At 42.0% G+C, this 18,742-nt stretch overlaps 2 long non-coding RNA genes across 4 annotated transcripts; one reads left to right on the top strand and one right to left on the bottom strand.

The window, feature by feature from the left end:
- Positions 1-210: 210 nt before the first annotated feature.
- LOC143435034 (uncharacterized) lies at positions 211-8,618 on the bottom strand. The gene is made up of 3 exons (XR_013105006.1): positions 8,492-8,618; positions 5,029-5,095; positions 211-4,432 (listed from the first exon to the last, which is right to left on the bottom strand). It is a non-coding gene; the product is annotated as an uncharacterized LOC143435034 (long non-coding RNA).
- A 418-nt stretch (positions 8,619-9,036) lies between these two features.
- LOC143434918 (uncharacterized) lies at positions 9,037-18,489 on the top strand. 3 transcript variants are annotated; one of them, XR_013104779.1, is made up of 5 exons: positions 9,038-9,719; positions 10,748-10,887; positions 14,673-14,797; positions 15,149-15,612; positions 16,439-18,488. It is a non-coding gene; the product is annotated as an uncharacterized LOC143434918 (long non-coding RNA). The 3 variants fall into 3 exon arrangements; XR_013104777.1 differs by lacking the exon at positions 14,673-14,797 and having other exon boundaries at positions 9,037-9,719; positions 10,748-11,217; positions 16,439-18,489; XR_013104778.1 differs by lacking the exon at positions 14,673-14,797 and having other exon boundaries at positions 9,041-9,719; positions 16,439-18,464.
- The last annotated feature ends 253 nt before the right edge of the window (positions 18,490-18,742 follow it).

The following is an 18,742-nucleotide window of genomic DNA, read 5'->3' as shown; positions in this document are numbered from 1 at the left end:
CAGGAAATCTGGCTCTAGAGAAGTATTATTCCTTGTAAATAGCATTTGAGACCTATGTGTGACTACTAGTGTGTGTGCACATGCATGTGCGTGTAGTATGTGTATACATGCACACCTGTCTGTGTGTAGTTAAACCTATTTAGCACATTGCAAAAAAATTATATATGAAACATTTAATGGTTCATTTTTTATAATTCAATGCACATCTAGAATTTCAGTATACACTCAACACAAAAACTATTAATAAAACAGCTTGCAATTTTATAATAAATAACTCCTTGAAAACAATTGCACAGTCTACATTTATAGCCCATCTTAATTCAAACAAAACATTTTTATCAGGAATACTTGACTGATATCTAGTTAGGAAATGTTTTATTGAAAAAGTAGATTCACATACCCACATTGCTCCGATAATGCCCAAAAGTTTTCCAATTATGTAACCAACTGTTTCTTTTTATAGTTAAACTATTGAAAACAAAGCTATTCAAGTATTTCGCTTAGGGTCAGAGTAGCCAGTGTGCTTAATGACCTTGGATGACCGGTGCTTTCTGAATTGGATGGTATAGTCTAGAGCAATGGTTTACAACCTTCCTAATGCTGTGACCCGATAAGACACTTTCTTGTGTTGTGGTGACTCACGAACCACAAAATTTTCATTGCTATTTCATAACTATAATTCTGCTTCTGTTATACATCATAATATAAATCTCTGTTTTTTTTTTTTTTTTTTTTTTTTTTTTGATGATTTTAGGTGAATCCTGTGAAAAGGACAGTTAACTCACTGGGGCCGAGACCCAAAGGTTGAGAACCACTCCTTTAGCACCTGGTCTTATGTCCCTGTTTATTTGCCTCTGGAAAAAAGAATATTAAAATTACTCATAATTTGAATTCAATTCTTTATTCTCTCCTTGTTCAACAGTTGCTTGCTTTATTAAGTCTGACCTGGAGGGACATGGAGAGAAAGAAATAGTGCATATTGAAAGCTCACAGTCCAGGATCACATTAAAGACAGAACTGGTCTGACCCATGTCCCATTATTTCTTGTCCCTTCTTGGATGTGGAACCATAACATATTCCCTGGCCTCCGGTAAACTCTCATTCTGTATCTTAAACTAGAGTCATAATGAATAGTAGCCAAAGGATAAAATAAATCAAGTCATGTGAGAAGCCTAGTATAGTATTTGCATATAGTTCATGCTAAATCCATGTTAATCATTATTGGTAAGTAAAATACATTTAACTTGCATGACCAAACTTATGTAATCCATATTCCCTAGAGGGGGCTTACCCTCTTATCTGTATAGCTCAATATCTCCCTCTAGTGCCAAAACCCTTGAACAGCAGACAGCTCTACAACTAGAGAACACGGAAGGAACCCCTTGCACTAAACCTCAGACACCATTTCCAGTCCCCTTAACCAGAACTCATGTTAGATGAGAGCTTCTCAGAGTTCATTCTTAACAACCCATTAACTGGGGTCATGTTAAATTGCAATTTATAATGCCCTCAGAACAAAGTAGCATGATTTCTCTTAAGTTCTCTGGTAATCTCCATTACCACAGATCTCTCTGAGTAGCAACTGAGTCGCAATGTTTTAGTCAATTCTGTTTATCAGCCAAGCTCTTTATAAAGAAACTGCCAGATTATTAAAATAAGGAATCGGAAAGCTAGGTGATATGTTGTCCTCTTTTATTTAAAAACATTTGCAAGAAGGAAAGGTCCTGAAGAGTTAGTTACACAAGCTACAATACACCTGAATTTTAAAGAGGACATCAAGGAGAACAAGTTCTTCTAGGACACGTTTTCAGAAAGAAGTAAAAACAATGTGTGGACTATCATGACAATTCTGCCACACCCTTGGCCTCACAATGTGATCCAAGGTCAAATGCCAGATATACCTATGTCTTCTTAAACTACTCTGTGTCTGTACCATAGTTTGTCTCACCATCACATGCCCTACATGGTGGTATGGCAGAAAGTTAGCTTCTGAGCATGCACAGATAGGAGGCCCATCTGATATCTTCATGCTCTAGAAACATGAAAACACCAGCATTTGGAAGACCTCACCGCCACCGTCACCACCATCATCTGTACTTCATTTCTTTTTCTGATAGAATGACTATAACAATAACTATCATATATTTTTACCACCATCAAATGGGATGACACCGTAAAGGCATTGTGAAGATAGCATTCCATCCACACAAATGTGATTTGCTGAAATTCTGACAGATCAAGCTGGCCTAGATTCTCATAGGCAGAAAAATTAACATCAATTCTTTCTGATAAAATGGGGTGGGGGTCTAAAGTTTATTTAAATGAGTCCAATTAGTGTTTTTTGCTATAAGGCCACAGTGACTTAATCACTTGAAATTCCTGCTATTTGCATTGTCTCCTTTAATGAAATTGCCAAGTTAATGACAATACTTATTTTCATATTTTTTCCAAATATTTATTTCTGGTGACAAGTTTAATATACAGTTGCAATTCATTTGGTAAGTTTGTCCTTGTCTGGTTAAGCTCACTGCATTCCCAACTTTAGTAAGGAAGATCGAGAGAGAGAGAGAGAGAGAGAGAGAGAGAGAGAGAGAGAGAGAGCATAAGGCATGCTGGGTATCAACCAGCACTCATGTGGAAGCTCTTCTGCTTTCACCCCACAAAGAATTGTGACATCATCCAGAGACAAGATCTTACAGCTTTTAAATTCATTTCCAACATCGTCTCTTATGGGTTTGTGCAAAGACAGCCTCCATCCTTGGTGCCATAGAAGAATCTACTCATTTGCCTCTGTTAGCTTGTTAGAGATGTGTGTGTGTGTGTGTGTGTGTGTGTGTGTGTGTGTGTGTGATGGGCAGGAGTATGAACATGTGAGTGCAGGTGTCTGTGGAAGTCAGAGAAGCATCAGATTGTCTGTGGAGTTGGGACCCAAACTCCACAAGAGCACAAAATGCTATTAACTTCAACCCCTTAGACACATGTTTTAAAGTATTTTTCCTCAACTTGTTTTGTCTTAGGATCTCTTAGTAATGGGTTTCCACTAATTGATCATCCTCTCCATAATACTACCTGGTCTTACATATGTATGTGTGTTGTATGGTCCATGTGTATTTGTGCATGGTCTCTTGCTGAGCCTACACTTATTTTGGCTTGTCTGGCTGTCCAGTGTATTCCAAGTATTCCCTGTCTCTGATTCCTGGGTATTTGGGATTACAGGGCTGACACCATACCCACCCCATCCACTTCTTTCTGAACACATTATCATCACTACATGTGTAAAGGGAGTTTAGGAGAAAACAAATGGAAAATAAACACAGTCCTACATTCTACAGTGATGGAAAATTGGGGGAGGAGGGAAAGGGAGGACAACCCTACCAGGTCACCTTCTCACAGACGCTGTCTTTATATAGTCACACCTGGCACCAGAGCCAGGAAACACTGATTTCATCACAGAGTCATGTGAAGAATACTTACACAATCCACCTCTCAATTGATAAATGGTTACTAGAGACCAGACTAACCTTATTGGGAAGACAAAGGTAAGGCAGCCTCTTCGGTCTCAGAATGCTTAGCATCCGAGAAGAGAAACAATATCCAGACATGCAAAGAAAACATTATTAGTGTCTAAAAGTACTTAGCAGGGAAAGTGAAATGTTTGGCTTACATCCAGTCCACTTTGGTTATTTACTTAAGTCCTGTGTTTAGGGACTAGGTCAAGAGAAAAGAGTGAGATCTTACTTCTGTCATGGTTAAGATTCCAGGTGAGATTTTCCTTTAGTCCATTAGATGAGCCCAACATCATTTGTCACTCTTGGTTGTTATTAAAATTCCCTGCTATTGCCATGTGCCACAGCCAGCCTGCTGGAGTCCTCTGCTAGGCAAGCAACACCTTCTTAACCACCCTCAACGTTCAGTCTCTTCGTCTACTTAACTCAGGTCCATCAGTGCTGTTCTTTTGCTGATTGGTTCATGAGCTGCTTCACTGAGATTTAGAAAAGCTGCAGATAGGTAGGTACCCTGGACCAATAACTGTATGTCTTTAGAATTGAAACATAGTTCAACTAACTTTCTATAAAGCCAAATTTTCCAGGGTAAAGACATGTATGAATGTTGCCACAGATGAAAAACTGGAATCTGTATTTTCTCAGGGTCAGCACTTTACTCTGCCAGGCTGACTTCATGATGCAATTAGTTCCTGTCCTCAGTGTGGGGGAAGAGCTTGTGAAGAGTCCTCATCTGAAAGTTCCTTCCATGGAAACAGATCACCACTGCTCTTAGGGAGATGATCTGCATGTAGTTTGCACAGCATCTTTTTGAGTGTTTCATCAAACTCCTTAACTGGCATTTCAAAAGTCCACTTGGAAGACTCTGCCTAGAGTCATCCAGATGCAATTCCACTTGTTGAACAAGACATTTGTGGTAGAACGTCAACCTGAGGGATGGAAGGGAAGTCAAGAAATGTTCATAAAGTTACTCCTTACTCAATGCCTGAAAATCATAAGGCAGTGTAACCAGTATATAGTTAGGAAATCAATAACCAATAATTAAGTATCAGTAGCAGAAAATTTCTTTCACTTGCTCGCGTTGCCCTGAACTGGAGGCCTTGGAGCAGGAAAATGGAAGGAAGCATGCCAGGAGAACATGCAACTCCAAGAAGCAAGACAGTGGCTGCCTAGACTTATGAACCCGTAGAAAGCCTGCATCTTTCAAAGGAAGACAGAACATCTGTAAAGATGCTAAAACTAGCCTAGAGATCATGAGACCACAAGATGAAAGACATTATTCTTAGAGTCAGACCAGACTCATTCCTTCACCCATCAGCTTAAGCCAATAGAAATGTAGAAATCTTGGTAAGTGGCTTTTTAGGCTAGATCAAAAGGGAATGCAATATCTGCACGTTGCCCATAGAAACATTTGGCTGTTGAAGACTTAAGCTACCATGTAAATTGTTAGACTGCCCTAGGGTCATAAAACTATGAAGATGCTAAAACTGGCCCATGTGGAGAGGCCTATTCCAGCTCCACTCACCTCCTGACTGAAATTGTGTAGAAGACCCAAAGCGTGAAGCCTGCTGGCCACACCTCTCCATTCCTGTCTGACAAAAAAAAAAAAAAAAAAAATGTGAACTGGGAATCAAATGATTGTGTTTGATGTAAACAACTCCTGGGAACTTGCAAAAGAACAATTAAGAAGGAAATGGACAGTGATGGGAGCAAGAACATCTTTAAACAGGCAGGCCACAGACACTGCATGCTTGGAGAAAGAGGAAAGAAATGTAAGGAAAGGCATCCCAGGCAGAAAGGAAAACCCAAAAGGAGAAAGAAGCATGGCGCTCAGGTCTGGTCCCAAAATAGCTCAAATATTGGCAGTGAAAAGAAGAACAAAGTTGGGGATGTAGGTGGGCCGCAGTCACATGAGGCATAATTCTGGAGTTGATAAGGAGTTTGGGCTTCCTTGAGTGCATTGGAAAGCCCTTGGGTAGTTTAAAATCCCTAGAGGACTTAAGTTCACATATTACTCCAGATGCTTTGAGCCCCTCATCCTGTCTGCATCTCTCTTGATGTGTGGGATTTCAAATAAGGGGCTTCTCATATGAAATAAAATGGGTGACATCCATAGAAAGTATTCCCACAACCCCGTTCACTATTTTCTGCCCACATTGCTGTGGCCCTTATGTCAATACCTCAGGGACAGGAAATTCTATGCTTCACAGCATCTTCTGATAAAGATAATGTATACTAAAGTCTGTCAATATTATGCTCTGTGCTTTGTTTGTTTGTTAATTTACCTTTGCAAGAAGTTTTACTTTGTAACTCCCCAAGGTCTTAGTGGGGGATTTCAGTCCTTGGTGGCTGCAATGGTACAAACAGCAGAAGACATGCCAACTACTTGATTAGGCAAAAATATGTAATCTAGCAAACTATAATGTAACCCCACTCTTAAGTTTAAATTTTGGTGGGTCCTTCAAGGTGATGCCATTAACTTCAGGGTCTTCATTTAATCAGGCCCTGTCTAAGGTTTTTTGTTTGTTTGTTTGTTTAGAACACACACACACACACACACACACACACACACACACCCCATTTGCTATTCTAAAGATACTCCAAAGACTTTCAGCTCTATGAGCAAAGAAAGGGGTAGTAAAAAGGTGGGGGGATTAGCTGGGGAAGGGTGGACTGGGTGGTCAACTGGTTCTTATCATAACTGTTTAAATTTCAGTTACATTTTTCTCTGGGTTGCTCAGGTCCAAGACAGTGTTATTTGATGCTGAACACCTGCCTCTTTGCACAGAGCACCGCAGCCAGTTCTGCCAAGAGTAGTATTGACATTTCTGCTGCATAGAATTTAAAGAATTGTTTCGTGAGGCCAAATTGTGTACACCATGGGCTTCTTGTGGTTGGAGGGATTCTGGCCCCAAAAGAGCCACAGCATGCAATCCCTTGGGATCTTTAGGGCTCTTGTGCTGAAGCAAGCTTCTCCGTGTTTATAAGCCATTTGTGCTCTCTCGCCATTCTAGGTCCTAGTTCACTGTCTGATAAGACTTTAGGGAGATGAGCGAAGCCCAGGATCAATGGTGCTAAGTTTTGGTCATTGGCCACACTGTCAGAATTGTCTTCACCTGGAAATGATATGTTCCATCTGAAACAGTTCACTGGTTGCATAAGAAATATACCGGAAACTCTAGAGTGGTCTTCTCAACTTCAGAGTCAACACTAAGTACCTGACACTATGAAAAATACAGATTCTAACTCAGTGTGTTGGGAGTGAAGCTTGAGGCTGCATTACAAGATGATGAAAATGTCCAGGTCAAAGACCAGACTTGGTGAAGTTAGACTCAGATTCTCCAACCCACAGCCAGAGCACAGAAGTTTGAAAAGGGTGGTTACAAGGGCTGTGGAGATGGCTCGTCAGAAGGACCACAGTTTGGCTTTCCAGCACCCGTGTAAAATGCCAGGTACATGAAGGCACTGGAGAAGTGGAGAGAGCTAGATCTTTGGAGCTCACTGGCAAGCCAGTCAGCCAGTGAGTCCAGGTGCAGTGGGAGACACTGTCTCTAGAAACAAAGTGTAGAGACAATTGAGACGAACACCCAACATTGAACTTTGACCTCCATGGACACATGCATGCACACATACATGTGGACCTATATAAACAAGAGGTGACCAGGAGTATCAACGTTACCCAGAAACTTGTTGGTAAGTGTAGAACATTAGCCACTATGCTAAGACTCTAAATAAGCTATTTCATTGGTGAAGCCTAGGGGTTTGTTTTTTAATGGACTCTGTAGTGGACTCTGACTCTACTGACCTTCAACAACAAAGATAGAACCAAAATATCAAGATCGGAATCAAAGAACTCCATTGTCTCTAAATTTCATCTAATAGGCAATAGCTCTGGGATCAAACAGTCTCAGACATAGAGATTCAAACTCTAGATCTAGAATTGAGTCCTCAGCAGAGGACAATGTCTACATAGAAGTTGTCAGCAACCGTTTCCACCTAAACCATGACTCCAGAGCCAGCAAGATGGCTATGGAACATAGCTATGGGAACTTGCCTCCAAGCCCGAAAAGCTGAGTTCAGTTGCTAAACCCATGTGATGAAATGAGAGAACCAATTTCTACAAGTTGTCCTTGACTTCCACATGAGCACTGCAGCACCAGCGTGTGTGTGTGTGTGTGTGTGTGTGTGTGTGTGTGTGAGAGAGAGAGAGAGAGAGAGAGAGAGAGAGAGAGAGAGAGTGGGGAGAGGGAGACTGAGACGGAGACGGAGACGGAGACGGAGACGGAGACGGAGACGGAGACGGAGATGGAGACAGAGACAGAGAAAATACAATAAATGCATAAAATGTAATAAAAAACAAAATCCTGGGAGCCAGTCCATTCACAGGCATCAAACCCTGACACTATTACTGATGCCATGTTGTGCTTGCAGACAAGAGCCTAGCATAGCTATTCTCTGAGAGGCTCTACCAGCAGTTGACTGAGACAGATACAGATACAGCTAACTATTGGACTAAGCCCGGGGACCCTTATGGAAGAGTTGGGGGAAGGATTGAAGAAGCTAAAGGGGATGGCAACCTCACAGGAAGAACAACAATATCAATTAACCCAGACCTCTCAGAGCTCCCAGAGACTAAGCCACCAACCAAAGAGCATACACGGGCTGGTCCATGGCCACCACCATATATGTAGCAGAGGACTGCCTTGTCTGGCCTCAGTGGGAGATGATGTACCTAATCCAGTAGAGACATGATGCCTCTTTAATGCTAGCAGGGGTAAGGTGGAGGTGGTGGATGGGTGGGGGAGCACCTTCGCAGAAGCAAAGGGGAGGAGGGATAGGGTGAAGAACTTGAGGAGGGGGAACCAGGAAGGGGAGAAACATTTGGAATGTAAATAAATTAAGCAATCATATCTAATCCTTCAACATTCATTTAAAAGCCCTGTATGATAATATGAGCTTATAGCAAATCATGAAAGCTGGAATCCTACCTAAGTCAAAGGACGCTGGATTTCCTCAAGGCTAGACCCATCTGAGTCTGTGGTTATCCCACTCCCACAGGGGAATGGAAGGGAAGTTCAGTATTGTGTCAGACTGAAAAACAGCAGACTCCAGAATCAATTTCTTTTGCTCAAATAGAGCCAGTCAAATGTGTAGCCTGCTAAAGTGATTGGCATTTTAGGTCAACAAGGGTAGTAATAATTATACTGCCTTCCCAGCATCGGCTGGATAAACATCTCAGATCTCAGACCTTTAGCATAATTTCCAGAACCACCAAGACCATGTTAACTGCCTATCACCTCTGAAAGTGCAAAAGGGCAGGTTACCCCACAGGTCACCAGAGAAGGTGGAACCTGGAGCCTGTCCAGGCCACATAGCACCACCTGGGATGCCTGTGAACAGGCGTGGAGCCTTCCTTTCTACTCCGGTTTCAACTTTCACAACGGGGACCACTTTGCAGTTTGGGCTTTAACAGTAATCTCGGAGAGAAATCCATAAACCCCTGATTAATGCCTTCTTGACTGTGAGTGAAAGACCGATGGGGCTGCAGTTTGAATAATGCTGACTAATGCCATACTAGGTGGCTGTAACTCTTCTTCTGAGGACCTAAAAACACTCTGCCTGTCTCAGCTTTGCAACGACTTCTGAGAAATATCTAGGAACTACTCTCATCCACACTTCTCAGGAGGAACAAGGCACCTGGAGACAACTCAGGTGTCACTCAACTTACAATGAGGCTCAAGGCTCACCAGGAGCAGACAGAGAGGTTCAGGATGTTATGGGTCTCAGTGAGAATGGAGATAGATGAAAGTACCCCAGGAAGGTCCCTAAATAGGGACAGAAGCAACATTAACCTTGCAAACCACAAAATCACTAAGAAATAGCAAAAAAACAAAAAACAAAACTTTAAATGTCATGCCCAGGGTTGAATGAGGGAATTTGTGAATTCTTCCATCTTATCTCAGATTTATAAAATTTTGCAGCCTCATTTGTACACAAGGCTTTGGAGTAACCGGGTGCTTCTCCACTCCAGTTCTCCTTGTGAAGTCCCACCCCTGGGTGGTGGCTAAGCTGCCACTTCCTCATGCTCCCTTTTCTCCAACTTCTTTCCCACAATGCTGCCTTTAAAACCCACATTTTATTTACCCAACAATTGCAGAAACTTCCCCAAGAGCTCACTGAAGATATTTTCAAAACTATTTCAACAATGCTGAACTGGTAGGTTAATAATTAAATTACTTAAATTCTGTAATTACCTCTTCCTCCTCTTTTTCCTCCTCCCCCATCCTTTTCCTTCTCCCCACTTCTTTCTCCTCTTCCATCTCCTCCCCTTCCTCTCCCATGTCCTCCTCCCCCTCCTCCCCATCCTTCTATTCCTCCTCTTCCTCTTCCATCTCCGGTTGCTGCTCTTCTTCCTCCTCCCCCTCCTCTTCCTCTTCCTCCTCCTCCTCCTCTTTCTCCTTTCCCATTTGAAAATGTCAAAGGCTTCTTGACATGCTCTAGCCATGGACATGGAACATATTTTCTCATTAGGTTAATTAATGGCTCTGCTTGGGTGGCATAATTTGGTGTAAGTTTCCTTTTAGAATTCTGTCATAACTAAAAAGGATCTTATTTTTGTTATGTTTTGTGGTGTCTTTAAATTTTTATGACCTCTACTTTGTTTAGTCTGTGTGTAATCCTTCTTTTGAAACCTAATGTCCTAGAAAATTTATAGTTTTTCTCTCAAAACCATCACGTTTTTACATTTTACAGTGATTCCTGTTTCCCTGGTTCCCGATAGAACTTCATTTAAATCTTTAAGGTGTGATTCGCAGCTAAGGGAATTTATGATTACATCGGCAGCATAAACTCCCCAGGTGCAATGTATTAAACTTGACAAGATGCTGTTCATTAATCTCTGAAATACAGCCAGGTGTGATGTAGTAAAGGGTGGCTTCCAACTCAGCAGCTGAAGAAGGCCAAGCTGCCCCACTGGAGAGGATTCCTTCCCATAGCTGCCAAGGCTGCCTGGGTGGGGATGGAGAGAGCCAAAGAGCTTTCCGTTGCCAACCATGGTGTTCCCTGTCTTTGCTGGCTCTCCTACAGCTCCGCAGCTTTTCTCATCTTTCCACACATTTGGGGATTCAACAAATGTTTATTGAGAACCTACTATGTGCCAGGAACCAGGTGGGCTTGGAAAGGTAATAGTGGCAAAACAGACATCATTTCTTATCCTGCATTTCTTATTCTTATTCCTTGTCCAGCTATGAACAGGGGCTCCAATGTACCCCTATTTCGTACTACCTCTTCTATGCCCGTAAGCCTGTATGAAGCTTTGATGCTAGCTGACTCCCATCGCCTGTGAAGAAGATGGTAGTTCTGCCTGCAAAACCCAGAGCTAGAGGTTGGTCCATGACACCATCAAAGAGGAACAGGGAAAAGTGACCAGGAACAATCGCTTCTCAGTCAGATAGAGCAAAGTCCAGATGAGAGACGATACCTCTTTAAAGAAATATGTGCACCTTTCCCTGGGGCCTTCTGTTTGCCGTTATGCAGTAACAAACTAATGCAGCGTGGGATCCTGAACTGAGTCCAGGGACAGAAAAGTGACAGGAATAAGAAGCAGATGAAGTCTGTCAAATGTCTAGAGTTTCTTTATGAGCAAATATCAGCATTAGTGCCTTAGTTGTCACAATGTGCCATCGTAATGCAGATGCTAAGGCTGGAAGAGCAGGTGAGGTTTATTTCATTCTCTATTATCTTTTCTATAATTCTGAAATTACTCCAAAACCAAAACAGTTGTTTAAAATGTTGTTTATAAAGTAGGATCCATGGAATTTTTAAAATTTATTTTCATTTTATGTGTATGAGTGTTTGCCTGCATGTATTCATGTATACTGCATGCATATCTGATATGCACAGAAGCCAGAAGAGAGCAACAAATCCCCTAGAACTGGATTCATAGATATAAGCTGCTATGTGAAGGGCAGGTTTGAGATCAAACCTAGGTTCTCTGCAAGAGCGGCAAGTGTTTTTAACTACTGAGCCATCTCTCCAGCTTCCAAAGAATGAATTTTTAAAGTTACTAATTTTTTAAGCAAATGGTGTGCATAAAAAAAATTGTGTTGCCCCTGGTGACAAGCTACACATCTTAAGCATCTTTCTTAGAACTCTGGCAATATGGATCTGGAAACCTCAAGCCCCCAAACAGATATTTCTTTTTGTTTTAATTGGATATTTTATTTACATTTCAGATGTTATCCCCTTACCCCATTTCTTCCCCCCACCCAGGAACCCCCTATTCCATCCCACCTCCTCCTGCTTCTATGAGGATGTGTGCCCCCACCTACTCCCCACTCCCACCTCCCCACCCTCGAATTCCCCCACAATGGAGCATCCAGCCTTCATGGGACCAAAGATCTCCTCTCCCACCTATGCCCGACAAGGCTATCCTTCCCTACATATACGGCTGGGGCCATGGGTCCCTCCCTATATGCTCCCAGGCTGGTGATTTAAACCCTGGGAACTCTGGCTGGTTGGTATTGTTGCTCTCCTCATGGGCCCACAAACCCTTTCAGCTCCTTCAGTCTTCTCTCTAACTCCTCCATTGGTTACCCCTTGATCAGTTCAATGGTTAGCTGTGAGCATCCACTTCTAAATATGTCAGACTCTGGCAGACCTCTTAGGAGACAGCTATACCAGGCTCCTGTCAGCATGCACTTCCTGACATCCACATCAGTGTCTACCTTTGGTGACTTCACATGGGATGGATACCCAGGTGAAATGGTCTCCAGACAGCCCTTCCTTTAGTTTCTGTTCCACACTTTGTCTCCATATTTGCTCCCTTGAGTATTTTGTTACTCCTTCTAAGAATGACTGAAGACACTTGGTCTTTCTTCTTCATAAGCTTCATGTGCTCTGTTAGTTGAATCTTGGCTATTTCAAGCTTTTGGGCTAATATCCAATAATCAGTGAGTGCATACCATGTGTGTTCTTTTGTGATTGGGTTACCTCACTCAGGATGATATTTTCTAGTTCCATCCATTTACCTAAGAATTTCTCGAATTCATTGTTTTTAATAGCTGAGTAATACTCCATTGTGTAAATGTACCACATTTTTTGTATCCATTTCTCTGTTGAAGGGCATCTGAGTTCTTTCCAGCTTCTGGATATTATAAGTAAGGCTGCTATGAACATACTGGAACATGTGTCCTTGTTATATGTTGGAACATCTTCTGGGTATATGCCCAGGAGTGGTATAGCTGGATCCTCAGGTCCGATTTTCTGAGGAACCGCCAGACTGATTTCCAGAGTGGTTGTACCAGCTTGCAATCCCACCAACAATCAAGGAGTGTTCCTCTTTCTCCACATCCTCGCCAGCATCTGCTATCACCTGAGTTTTTGATCTTAGCCATTCTGACTGGTGTGAGGTGGAATCTCAGGGCTGTTTTGATTTGCATTTCCCGGGTGACTAAGGATGTTGAGCATTTCTTTAGGTGCTTCTCGGCCATTTGAGTTTCCCCAGTTGAGAATTCTTTGTTTAGCTTTGTACCCAATTTTTAATAAGGTTATTTGGTTGTCTGGAGTCTAATTTCTTGAGTTCTTTGTATATATTGGAATATTAGCCCTCTATCAGATGTAGGATTGGTAAAGATCTTTTCCCAATCGTTGGCTGTCGTTTTGTCCTATTGACAGTGTCCTTTGCCTTACAGAAGCTTTGCAGTTTTATGAGGTCCCATTTGTCAATTCTTGATCTTAGAGCATAAGCCATTGGTGTTCTGTTCAGGAACTTTTCCCCTGTGTCCAAGTATTCAAGGTTCTTCCCTATCTTCTCTTCTCTTAGTTTCAGTGTATCTGGTTTTATGTGAAGGTCTTTTATCCACTTGGACTTGAGCTTTATACAAGGAGATAAGAATGGATCAATTTTCATTCTTCTAAATGCTGACCTCCAGTTGAACCAGCACCATTTGTTGAAAATGTTGTCCTTTATCCACTGGATGGTTTTAGCTCCTTTGTCAAAGATAAGTGACCATAGGTGTGTGAGTTCATTTTTGGGTCTTCAGTTCTTTTCCATTGATCTTCCTGCCTGTCTCTGTACCAATACCATGCAGTTTTTATCACTACTGCTCTGTAGTACAGTTTGAGGTCAGGGATGGTGATTCCCCTAGAAGTTCTTTTATTGTTGAGAACAGTTGTTGATATCCTGGGTTTTTTTGTTATTCCAAATGAATTTGCAAATTGCTCTTTCTATCTCTATGAAGAATTGAGTTGGAATTTTGATGGGAATTGCATTGAATCTGTAGATTGCTTTTGGCAAGATGACCATTTTTACTATATTAATTCTGTCAATCCACTAGCATGGGAGATTTTTCCATCTCCTAAGATCTTCTTTGAGGTTTTTCTTCAGAGACTTGAAGTTCTTGTCATACAGATCTTTCACTTGCTTGGTTAGATTCATACCAAGGTATTTTATGTTATTTGTGGCTATTGTGAAGGGTGCCATTTCCCTAATTTCTTTCTCAGCCTGTTTATCCTCCAAGTAAAGAAAGGCTACTGATTTGTTTGAGTTGATTTTATAACAGATATTTCAAAAATGACAATATTTCCCATAGGACTTTCCCATCTCCCCATCTTCCACACTACTTAAAGTTGGTCATAATATTTCCTGTGTATGAAAAAAAAACCATGACTGTGAATAGAAGAACCATCACCCTCAAGTTAAAGGAGAAATACCTGTCAAATCATTTCTCTTGTTCTCAAGACCATATTACCTCACCCCACCTCTCAATTTCTCTCCCCGGCTTCAATCTTTTCAGGCAGATAGAAGTGGTGCTGAAAGCAATATTTTCTTAACTAGCTGAATATTTAAAGACTGGCTCTGAAAACCAAGTGCAAAGCTCTGAAGAAACTGTTGGCTACAACAGGAACTTCATCAAAAGAGCAGAATTAGCTTTTCAACATCCAAATGGTGCCTCTTTTAAGATGAAAATTTATGCCCATCAACAGAAATGGGTCACAGAATTAGACTATTAGAGCCGGGAGGATTCTTTGAGATCATCAACGTCATTTTATCTTATTACAGATGGAAAAAGAAAAGGAGGCATTTGTTTGTGTTTTATTCAAGGTTTTAATGGCTAAGCTCATAACCAGATACCAGATACCAGATACCTGTTCCTCCCTCAAATACAGTGACCCGCCTTCTGCAGCCTAGGACCTGGGGATTTTAATATGACTGCTGCAGAGTTTGCATTTGGACTGAAGAAATGGCTCAGCAGTCAGAAGCAGGAGCAGCTCTTTCAGAGAATCCACAATAGGTATCTCACACTCTCCTGCTCCTCCAGTTCCAGGGACTCTGACACCCTCTTCTGGCCTCCATGGGCACATGCACACATGTGCACATACACATAGAAGATACACAGATACACACATAAAAATAAAGTAAATCTTTACATTTTCATTTGTGCTTTTTACCTCCTTTGCATTAAATGAATACTATGAGAGGCAGGCACTGGGGAGTCCCATGAATACACATGTGTAATCACAGTGCTGTTAGCTGTTACCACCGTCTACATCGGTCTATAGAAAGGATGTATGTAAATGCTACATCTGCCTTGGGCAGAAGGGTGGTTTTCACAAGCTAGAACTGTGCTGTTTTATCTTTTCAGGTTCCACTGCTTTCTCCTAAGGTACTCTGTTCTCTCCAAGAATCTGCTTTTGAAGATTCTTTTCCTTCTCTGGGACTCTCACTCTCTTTTGAAAGTATATACCAGCCAACAAGAAGGACTCATTGAAGAACAGGGCCCAGGCTGCTAGAAAGGCTCTGTAAATGGGAAGTGAAACCACACCACCACAAGCATGGGCCAAGAGTAACAGATCCAGCCAGCCTTAGCTCTCTCTTGACGTCGTCAGCAACTAATGCTTCTCATGTCTTTCCTTGCAAAGGAAAAGGCAGCAGGGGATGCCAGACAAATCAGACCATGGGAAAAATAACACCTTCAAACTCAAGGCAAAATTCTCAGTGCCAGTCTGTGCTACAGATGCCCCATCCGGTATTGTTTGGCTCAAACACAACTCTTGGAACAAGATGCAGAACACAGGTTGGAGAGAAGATATTGGCCAGAGATGATTGGTGATTTTTTTCTAACTTTGTACTTGTACAGCCTAAGAAATCTTGCTGTGATTTAGTCTTCTACAATAATCCAAGCAAATCCATATAAGCAATATTTCCTCAAATGACTTTAAGAGATGAATCTTCTGGTTTCCCACAAATCATTTTAATTATTTACTCCTCAGTTCTGCTGGTATATACACTTATCATTAAGTGGCAGAAAAATGGCAAATTCAAAATTCAGTGATTCAGTTTTTGCCCCAGGGAGAGATTGCAGGAGGGGCTGTCCCAGGCTGGAAAGACCATTCTTGACTGTGCTTCTAATTCCTCCTTGGCGCTTCCTGTCTCTGTAGCTGTTCTTCTGGCTTCTTTGTAGGTTCTTTCTTACACCCTTCTCCACCCTTTCAACCTTCTAACTCTAGCTAGGAAAGAAAAAAGCATAGAGGGGAAAAGGGGGCCATTTATCATTGGACAACTTCCTGCTGATTAGCAGTGTCAAATTCCTTGGGGCAAGTTTGATCTTCCTGTCAGGATATCTAATTTCTTCTTGATGTTGTTTCCTCTTTATGTATGACTATTTAGCAAACTCAACTAACAACCTACCAACTAACAACCCACACCCCTTCTCAGGGCCATCTAAAAAGTCCCCAGAATTTGCAGAAACTAGCTGAAGCTGGCGAAATCACTCCTTTGCTAGAGCACAAGGCAAATCATAGTCAGCTGCTGTGGACAATCTGAAGCAGTCCACACCTGGGATTAAAATGAAAACATATTCTTATAATATTTCTGCATTTTTTTTTTTTTTTAAAAAAGAAACCAATATTCTCACTATACTTTTCCTAATCAGAAGGAATGCACTGGAGGCCAAGGACAAGGAAAACCTCCCCATCTTCCTGGTGATGCTGACATTTGTCTTTCTTGTCAACCAAAAGAAGCAACTGAGAGGAGATAAAAGGAAATCTGCCAGCTGAAACAGACGTTTGGATTCAAGTCAAGAGGCTTGGATTTTCATCCATGTTCTACCATGAGCTCAGTATGTATCATCTTCAGTATGTGTCAAGCTCCTGATGGCCAACAACATGTTCTTTTAATAATATGGATAGCCTTTTCCAGGCTTAATATTCTGACTTTACTAACACTGACATTAGATTTCTATCAAGTAAGCAGGAGTCCCTTCAAACATGGTTATCACATTTGCAGAAAAAGCACAAGCTTATATTTTAAGAGATGGGTCCCATGGTGATTTCAATACGAATGGCCCCTATAAGTGCATATATTTGAATGCCTTGTTGGAGGAAGTGTGTTACTTGTGGTAGACTTTGAGGTTTCAAAGGCTCAAGCCAGGCCTCTCTGTCTCTCTGTCTCTCCGTCTCTCCTTCTCTCCTTCTCTCCTTCTCTCCCTCTCTCCCTCTCTCCCTCTCTCCCTCTCTCCCTCTCTCCCTCTCTCCCTCTCTCCCTCTCTCCCTCTCTCCCTCTCTCCTCTCTCCTCTCTCCTCTTTCTCTCCTCCTCTCTGCCTACAGATCTAGATGCAGAAAGATGTCAAACTCTCAGCTACTCCTCCAGTGCCATGTCCGCTCGTGTGCTGCCATGCTGATCATGGACTAAGTGTCAGAAAAGCTGTGAGAAAGCCCCAGGTAAATGCTTTCTCTTCCAAGAGTTGCCTTGATGTCTCTGCACAGCAGTAAAATAGTGACTAAGAAGGTGCTAGAGTAGGTGTATGACCATGGGAAAACAATCTTCCACGTTAGAATATCACTTATGTTTCTAGTATGTTCCACTCACAACATTGTCTTTCCTGCTTTTTATACTCTATGATTTCTCCCAGGAAAGAGAGCAACCAGCAGAAAACTCAAAACATCCCCAGAAACTTCATTAGCATCAGCATTGACTGAGTTAAACTAGAGGATAACAATTGGAAACATGGCCTCCTGGCTAATCCTTGTTTTGAAAGATGCTACATGGGTTGTGGAAGGATGTTGTACCTTGCTACTAAGGTTGTAGTCTACCATGTCTGCATAACTTTCCTGAGCTCGGTGCAAAATGGAGGACTCCCTTTTCTTAGCTAGGCTTCCTCTCTGCGTGATCTGGGGAGCCCCAGATCTTCTACCTGAGGTATGCCACATAATCCTTGGTGAAATTACAGGTTCAACTTCCTGGAATGCCTCTCCATGCAAATGAGGTATCCCCAGAACCTTAAACCTCAGCCAATGAAATGTCACCCTAAGAAGAACCACTTCCCACTCTCTAGGGTTCATATATAAAGCCCTTGATTCATCCTGAATAAAGTGTATGTGCTTGGGCTGTTTTGTTGACTACCGTCTAAGAGAGCTGTAACACTTAAGCATTGTAACACTGAAATCTTCGGAGACCGCTCCCCACCCCAGCAGTCACTGGCAGACCAGAATCCTGCCGAACCACCCTTCCCGGACTTCCCTCCACCCTTTCTAGCCCGGTGTGCATCGGGGCCTGGACACCTCAAGGGAAATCGTGGATCGTGGAGCTTGGCTGTACTCCACCCTTCTGCATGTAGTGTGCAGCCCCGCCTGGACATCCCAAGGGAAGAAGCAAGAAATGGAACCACAGAAAGAAAGTAGCACACTCTAAGCATGCACTTGGCATCTGAGCGAATGCCTTCCGTCTAATCCTCTATCAGGCATCTGATCACCCAAGGTTACTGTTTCCCTTTGACACATAGTGGGAACCAAGGCACAAAGGTGTTTGAACCTGTCCAAAGTTATATGCAAACTCACATAGTGGGACAAATTTAAACCAACTACACCCAGTTCCAAAATCTCTCCTTCACATGTCACCGTGTTTATATTCTTTTCTCTGGACAAAGTACATACAGAGTCATGTACACACAATTTTTTTTTTAAACTGTCACACAAAGACTATCCAGTGTGATGAATACTAACATAAATTCAAAATAAGAGAGAGAAGAATATTCATAAGTGTGTGCGTGTGTGTGTTGCATGCACATACACAAGTTTGTATGCCTGTTAGTGTATGATAGAGGCCAGAGGTTAGCTAAACTAAAAATGTTTTCCACTGTTGCTCTCTGCCTGTACTGTTTGAAGCAGGGTCCTTCAGTGAATCCGAAGCTGCTCATTACAACCAGGTGGCTGACCAGCAAGTCTCTGATAACTTTCT

This window comes from Arvicanthis niloticus, chromosome 18 (assembly GCF_011762505.2).
Source record: "Arvicanthis niloticus isolate mArvNil1 chromosome 18, mArvNil1.pat.X, whole genome shotgun sequence".
Taxonomy (NCBI): domain Eukaryota; kingdom Metazoa; phylum Chordata; class Mammalia; order Rodentia; family Muridae; genus Arvicanthis; species Arvicanthis niloticus.
The sequence above is the reverse complement of the archived record's forward strand: the minus strand, read 5'-3'. Positions and strand labels throughout refer to the sequence as shown.